Here is an 8,581-nt window from a genome sequence, read left to right as displayed (position 1 = left end):
CCCTACACCCTCCTCCTCTTCATCTGTGGTGAAGAAAGAAAGGTTCATCACATCATTGAGACAAGGTGACCGAGGGAGGGAGGAATGAAGGGGAAAAATTAGAGAGGAGGGAAGGAAGAGAGGGAACAAAGGAGAAGTACACAGCACAAAAAAACGATGCCACTTTATGTTTACTTCATAGTTCAGACTCTGTTGACACACTCATGTGCTGTGTTCAGAGAAACTTGTCCTGAAGAAGAAACAGCTGTTACTGCTGGACACACTTCTATTCTATTCTATTCTATTCTATTCTATTCTATTCTATCCTACTGTACTTAATGCACAGTGCATTATTGAAACACTTATCCTGCATTTAAACACTTATCCACACCATTTGCAAACAAAATTGATCGTTTTTAGCTCAGCTGTAGTAGAAATGTACACATATTATATTAGATTATATTGTCTTTTACAGTGGGACTCTTACTATACATATATATATATATATATATATATATATATATATATATATATATATATATATATATATATATATATATATATTCATAAATTATAGGACACATCCCATGCTTGCTGTTGCTAATCCTTTCTATTTTCAAATGCACTCTCGGGCCTTTCAGTATTTTTGTAAAACATTACCTGTGCAGGCAGCACACATTTCCCAAAATGAAATGGATAATTTATAGCTCATAGTGAAATGGCCCAGTGTTTCTATTCTATTATAGTTTATTTCTCATAGACTATCAGAACATTTAGTACACAAACAGAGTGAATTCTGTTTAATGCACGGTGGGGCTTTCAGTATATTGATTAACTACATAATATCCAGTCTTTTAAACACTTATCCAGTATAGTAAGAACACTGCTTGCAATATAAAATCAATAGTTTATAGCTCAGATTAAAAATGTACATTTATTTATTGTATTCTATTCTATTGCAGTCTGTTTCATCACATAGGCAAAGGTTTTTAAGTAGATTTAACAACACGGTGAATAAAAAAACTAACCGATTGTCTTGTCTTGTCTTGCACTTGCAGCACTCTACAGTGTGGTTTCTGCAACGTTACACCAGACGAGCTCCTGCTGCTTAGTCACCAGAACTGAGGTTTGAGTGTAATCTGACACATTTGCACACTGCACATAACACAATAGCAACAGGATAGCAAGTGTACATTTACAACAACGATGTCTGGAATTACATTTATTTTTCCATTAGCGAAACTGTAAGACGTAGGATGGAGATCTACAATTTAGAGAAACAATTAAGATTGTTTTCAAGAGTATGACATGGTGTAACACGTTTTTATATCTATGAGTAATATATGTTCTGTGTCTTGTTTGGAGGAGCAACTTTATACCGAAATGTACACTTTATAGATTCTAAAATCTACAATTTATATGGATTTAAAAAGGAATTTCCACAGCATAGTTGTACATTTGCAGTTGAAATCTGGGGCAATGCCGAGGCCACAGCCAGCTTCCAAATGTTACACTAACACACTGAGTGCTGACTTCACACGCAATTGTTCATTTGTGAGAGCTATAGTGACCTCTAGTGACTTTGCTCCACTGTTATCACAGCAGAATAGCCTACTGTAACATCATATTAACACTGACATAAAGGGGAAATTAGCCGTTTTATCAGTAAAGATGATGAGATGACACATCTGTAATGTTCACAGTGCTCAAATATAATATAATATAATATGATATGCTGCAGAGAGGTCATTAACTCTGAAAATACCAATTTCTTCTTTATGTGCACATTCAACCTTTTATTCAGCAATCACACTTTTTCTTTTTGACACAAACACACTTGAGAGGCAGCTTTAACATTTTAAGTATAGTCTGTCGGGCTTGTCACTCACATTTGCAGTAATATGGAGGAATAATAATAATAATAATAATAATAATAATACATCATATTTTTTGGACACTCAAAGAAGCTGTACAAACACACACACAAAAAAAGAAAAAAGAAATAATGTGGAATATTCAGGTAGTACATGGCTCTGTCAGTAGATGGTGCTGGAGAGTTTCAATCACAGACTGTGGTGCCCTGCTGAGACCAAACTACAGTGTGTATGTGTGTTACATTTTTTAGACCTTTTCTGGCAAAAAACACTGACCTTGTCAGTACCAGGACTCTTCATGGAGACCAAAACCTGGTCCTAATGATACTTAACCTTATTTCTTAGGACCCAGTTGAGTTTATGGCTAATATTGTGGTCAGGTTAGGGTTAGGCCTTCACTGGTTATGTTAATGTTCTGCAGACCTCAGTGTGTGTTCCATTTTATTCTTTTGCAAATAATTAATTAAGTTTGGGCATGTTTTTTTTAATTATATTAGCTTCTCTGATTTCATCTTTGTAAAGATAAATTGTTCCTGGCTTATCTGCTTCCCTATGACAATATAAAAAAACAAAACAAAACATCTTTGTGTTGTGGGAAAAAAATGACATCACCAACTAACAATTTTCATACTTTTCTGACAGTTACAACTGATTCATTAAGAGGAGATTCAACACAATAATTAATACTAAAACATAACCATTAGTTGCAGCCCAAACAAACATGGTTGACCTGCTATTTTTACACTTTTATTTAGACCGAAAATTCCAAAAAGCCACATTACACTCGGGCATAAAGAGAGACAATGCATACTTTTCAGGTTGGAAAAACAGAATGAGTAGAAAAACAAAAGTAGGAGACATTTTTAGACATTTTCCTTTGCACAGACCTTTGAAGCTGTCTCTTCTTTATCTGATTTTCTCTGCTGCATCTTTCACTATACCCCCAACCCACTCTTCTCCCATCCTTCCTCCTTTTTTTCGTCAAGCTGATTGAACAAGAGGTAAATTGGCTTGTCATTGATTTACTTCTAACTGCCAAAAGGTTCTCAAATAGGGCAGCCTCACATCTGCCCCATTATCTCTGACGCTGTGCTTCAAATTGTCTGGCCTTCTGAAGATCTTCAACTGCCCCATCTGTGTTGAAGATGGGGCTGCTGCTGGATCTATTGATTTATCCGTTATCTGTCAAGTGCTAACCCCCCCCACCACCACCACCACCACCTCCACCCACTGAGTGCAGACCTACAGTGCAACCACACACAGTGTATTTGATGATGATGACTGGAGAGCTTGTAAATGCATTTACATCCAGCTGTCCGAATCGTTGATTTACTATTACCTCTTTCTTTAGTGCCACCTGCAACTACCCCCCCTAGATGTTTATTTGTATTTTATCGCCACTTTTTGTGTCTTACAGCACTTTGGTCAACTCTGGTTTTAAAACGTGCTTCATATATAATTGGCCTGAAAATCATAAATGGTGACAGACTGTGATGTTGTTGGTGTTAGAGACCCACAGGGAGTGATCTGCTTTCCCAGCATGTTTGTCCAAGCTTTTTTTCCCCCACACCTTTTAAATTGGAAATGATGTTCTGTGGAACAGGCTAAATGTGTGAGCAGTTGGGATTTAACACAAGATGACCGCATCATTAAAATGGAACAAGTTCTTGTTTAACACAACTGTAAGACAAAAGGTGAGGAATACTGTGAGTCAGCGTCATTAAAAATCCAGATCTGGCACAAATGAACAAAGGATGTGCCAAAACAAGAGACTTTTCCTTCGAAGTATGAACACGCTGTTTATTGTTTTCTGTAGGTGCTTTTTTTAGATTCTGACTCAAGTTACTGTAATATCAAAGAAGACCATAACACATGACCAAACTGAGTACGAACACATTTACTCATGATTAAAGCTGACTTAAAAGAGCGTCATTGGTTTGGTGAGGGGATTTCTTTTTGACTTATTTCTATGAGATAGACACAATCAAAGACAGAGACACACAGAGAGAGAGAAGGACATGGTGGGAAAATGTACTGTAGCACTGGTGCTGACCTCCTTTTACTTCTTTTGGGCATTACAGCTATAATGGATCTTATCATTCCAGTCTGTGTGTGTGTGTGTGTGTGTGTGTTTGTGTTCAGGACCTTCTCTGGCATAAACACTGACCTTGTCTCCTCATGAGGATTAATGAGGCAGATCCTTATTTTTATGAGTTATATAAGTGAGAAATAAGGTGTGAATTGCGCTGCGAAAACCTATGTGTAAATGTCTTTCCACTAGTTTGAGAACAACACAAGTGAAAGTAATGGTCTAAAAATGTTCTCAAGTTAAAGTAAAAAAGTATCTATTTTTTAACAAGGTTGGGGTTCTTCCTTGTGTCGTGCAAAAAGGACAAGGGGACACAAATCTTGCATGAATTGTTTTTAATTAACGGCAAACCTTTACAAATTAAAATGCCGACAAAATGAAAACATGTAAACACATAATGTATCAGTCAAAATGGGTCAAAGGTCACACATGCTTTTAACTTTCTCACTCACTAAATTAGCGCCATTTCACCTGTCCTCGTCGTTCACCTGTCAAAGTTTCCGGTCGGTTAATTCTTTCTTCCAAACATGACAACAATAGTAGAGTTTATGCATGACTTAAACTGCGTTTAGCACAGTTTGACTCTGCACACGATGAATGGAAGTCAGTGCATTGTCCTAACAAGGATAGCTGTGTAAACGTGTGTGCAATGTGCGAAGCCCACACACGGTCCTGCCTTGTTATGGTAAAAAAAAGATTTGTCTGTCTGCCGCCTTCACCGTCTCACACCACTTAGTGTATATGCTTCATTTGCTCAATAAAGACAGCTATAATCTCACATGAAGTAAACCTTTACACCCAATACATCACCATAGTGTAAATGCTCCTGCACGAGTTCCACTGTCGTCCAAGACAAACCGTGTTACATAACTTCACAGTTCCTGGCTTCTGCTTTAGGATGCTGGGAGTGAATTCAACAGTGAAATACTAACCTGACTGGTGATGAACTATTGTGTTTAAGTGACCTTACACGTTTGTGACCAAAAAAGGAGAATACAGTGATAATAACATCGTAAAAAGACCATGTTTCTGGCATGGTTTATCAAAAAGACCAATATTTAGAGGATGAATCCAACGACCCTTGGTGAACTTTCTCTCAAAATCATGCTTTGCTTTAGTTAAAGATATAATATCTAGCATTTCTACATTAAAATATCTAAAAACCACAATATATGATGCTGTGTAGTGTACTTACAATAGTCAAAAACACTCTAAATTGTACTCCTTTTCATGGACTGTTTCCGTTAGTCGCCTTTTAATGACATCATCTGCTTTGTTGTTGTGTGTTTGTCAGAACATATTGTCACAAGTTTGGACGAGAAGCAGAGGAAGTTACATTAACATGGCGTATATTTTCCGAACGTAGGAGATATTAAAAGTCAGAAGACAAAATGTCATGATCCTCTTATATTTTAATTCCTTAGGAGCAAAACGGTGTCTTTTTCTGCTAACTGACGTTCTTTGTCTCGGTACAAGCAGTGCCGTTGAGCTGTGGAAAAATCCTGCATGCTTTGGCTGAGCTTAAAGGGCAATTAGCAACGTAATGAAATAAACCAGCAGAGGCTCCTGTTTGACAAGAGAAGGATTACGCAGGTATTTTACCAACTGGTAGCTCGCCTTGGAGAACTTCAGAGCTGTGTTGATTCAATATCAATACCGACTGAATGTATGTTCCCACTACTGTTGAGTGTGTCACCGTTGGACTGCCTACAGGCCACACAGACATTTGAGCTTGAGACACCTCCATGTGTTAGTTGGATCATTATGTGGCAGTGAGTCAAATTCCGTCTGAGTTGTCTCCTCATGCATCCCGGCACAACGGGATAATAAATGACACGATGAAATGACGGTGGGCGGAAACAACCTCAGACTGCCAGCATGGATTAAAGTGGTTCAAGTGGTTCTTCATTTACTTTTTTTAGGCCCTTGGTTAAGTAGGTGTCTAAATGATGGTCTTATCCTCAGCTAATTACATCTAATTGGCTCTGTTGCAACATGAACTGATGCTGTTAACATGCAGTGATTGTAATCGGCACTAAAAACCAGGGCTTCATTTTGAATTTCTATCAGATAGATGTATTGTAACAAATGATTTAATCTTGACACTCACCAGCCACTTTATTAGGTACACCTGGTGTGGTTTTCTGCTGCTTGGGATCGGGATCACCGAGGCATTTCCGTCCCAAAAAAGTGCCACTCGGCTGGATATTTTTTCTTCATTGGACCATTCCCTGTAAATCTTTTAGATGGTTGTGTGTGAAAATAGTATCTGACACCAACAACCATGACACAATCAAGGTGATTGTCTTTACTTGGGTATAAAAATATCAACTAAATCATTAGTCCTATCAGCTGCTTAGTAACCACTTCTATTACTGACATGGTCTCGTCCAAGAGTGCTTTCCAAATGGAATAAAGACTGACAGCGGGACAATCAGGAATATTTAACTTCCTGTGTTTTTTCTGGAACTGTACCATGAAAACACACACACTCACACGCCTATGATCCTTGTCAAATATGCACATACACACAGCTATACATAAAAGGACAAATACACAAATGCAGTCAGATGCCAAGGCGGGCCCCATTCAGCAGGTGTGACACCATATGTCGCACTGTTGCAGTGTTGGCTGTGTCACGCGTGTACAGTCAGTGAGCTATGACACACACACACACACGCACAGTCATATGTACTGTATATTTTTTCTTCATAACCTTGTCTGACCCTGCAAAGTGAGCTGAAGTGGCAACTCACGTATGACTGAGCCTCCTTTGACCCACACTCTCAGACACTGACATCATGTTTCTGTTTCTCTGTAAACACAATGTTTATTTTTTTTGAATACTTCCAGCATAGAGAGATCAAAACACCCCAAAATCCACAATACCGACACAGTAACTGACTTTTATTTTCCTATAATCTTTATTCTGACGTCAGGAATATTTTCCTGAGGCTCCACAGCTAGTAGCTATAGGACCTTATATGGCTTGCTCTGGACCATAACATCTGAAAAGAAAGTGGACAAATTAATTGTGAGATTGTGAGATGTCTGTTTAAAGTTCTTCTGTGTAATCAACGGGATGAACTGCTGGCCTCTGTAACATATGGATCTGTCATGTAAATCTATACAGAGAGTATATAGGATCAACCCCCTGAGCTGAGAACTGTTTGACTTGAGATTTCCTCCACAGCTAAACTCTTCATTTGAAGGTCAGGTTTGTCTTGTCACTTTTGTCATGAACATCTATAAGTGTTGTACTTAGCTGCAGGCCAGAGGTTCTGCTTGAGTTAAGTTTGAAGATGTTTCACCTCTTGTCGCCTACAGCTAACAGTAGATATTTAAGATCACAGACAGTTTCCACTGCCTGAACAAACACCAATACTGTATATGGTGCAGTCAAGCGTTTCCATTCCCCTGCATAGCTGAGGGATTTGAGGAATAACTTGACGATTTAGGAAAACACTCTTGTTTACATTCTTGTTGCCGCAAGTGACAAGTGGTCGTGACATCACCTCGAACAATCGCGGTGTCAGTGTCATGAGGTTTCGTAGAGCTGTCATATTGTTTATTTCTCACCTGATGTATAATGTCAGCAGCGTCAGTTTGCTCACCAAGGACAAATCTCGAATTGGCTTTCCTTACCGTAACAAATCCTCCTTAACACATTTTTCGCAAAACAACTTCTGGTTACATGTTGATGTAGTCTACAGGTCTAATTTAATACTCGCCTGTGGTTTCTGTTCATTTTCTGTTCATTTTCCAAAACACAACTACAGTCACTACTCAGACCATTAACTCCTCCAGGAAAATGTTTACTGACATCGATTGAGAATTAGGTTGAAAAGGTTTTATGGGATGGTCTGCATTAAAATGATTCATAATCCCTCCATGAATGTTTTTTTAATCTAATTAAAAACAACTAATTTGAGATTTGCATGCCCTTCCTATATCCTAGTGTTTCCCAATCCAGCACACCTGATTCAAATCAGCTCGTTACCAGGCTTTTGCAGAGCTTGATAACGAGCTGATTTGAATCAGGTGTGTTGAAGCAGGGCCACGTCTAAAACATGCAGCATGATATAATCCTCTTTCCACCTCTGCTGCTGATTTAATGGCATTTGGAGAACAGTTGTCTTAACTGGATTCACAATCAAGGTAAATAATAATTTTTTTTTACCTTACCTCGAACAGATTTTGTTCAAAACAATCAAACTAATTGTTATGTGAGACGAATAAAACTTCAATGTCCACATCAGAAGTGACGAAAGTGTCAGTCTAACCCGGGCCAACACTGTCATTTCCAGTCACTCGCTGGGTCAGTGTGTGGAACCACAGAATGACGCGTGAGCCAGATAACGGCGACTTATTTATAGACCAAAGCTGGAGTTGTGACATGTTGTGACTGGAAGGTGTTGCACTTTTTTCTTTTGATTGTAATTGTGGTTCTTATGGACACATGTGGTTAATTATTGAAATAATAATAATAAACAAACCCACACCCCACAATCATGGTATTATTACAATGACAGCACGACAAACACAACGCTGTTTGGTGTCTTGTCTGCCTCCAGTAATATCATCCACACTTCTGACAGCACTTATATTCAGGATTTTTCCTCACTTACCGTAATGAGAC

This window comes from Solea solea, chromosome 4 (genome assembly GCF_958295425.1).
Source record: "Solea solea chromosome 4, fSolSol10.1, whole genome shotgun sequence".
NCBI classification, from domain to species: Eukaryota; Metazoa; Chordata; class Actinopteri; order Pleuronectiformes; family Soleidae; genus Solea; species Solea solea.
The sequence above is the reverse complement of the archived record's forward strand: the minus strand, read 5'-3'. Positions refer to the sequence as shown.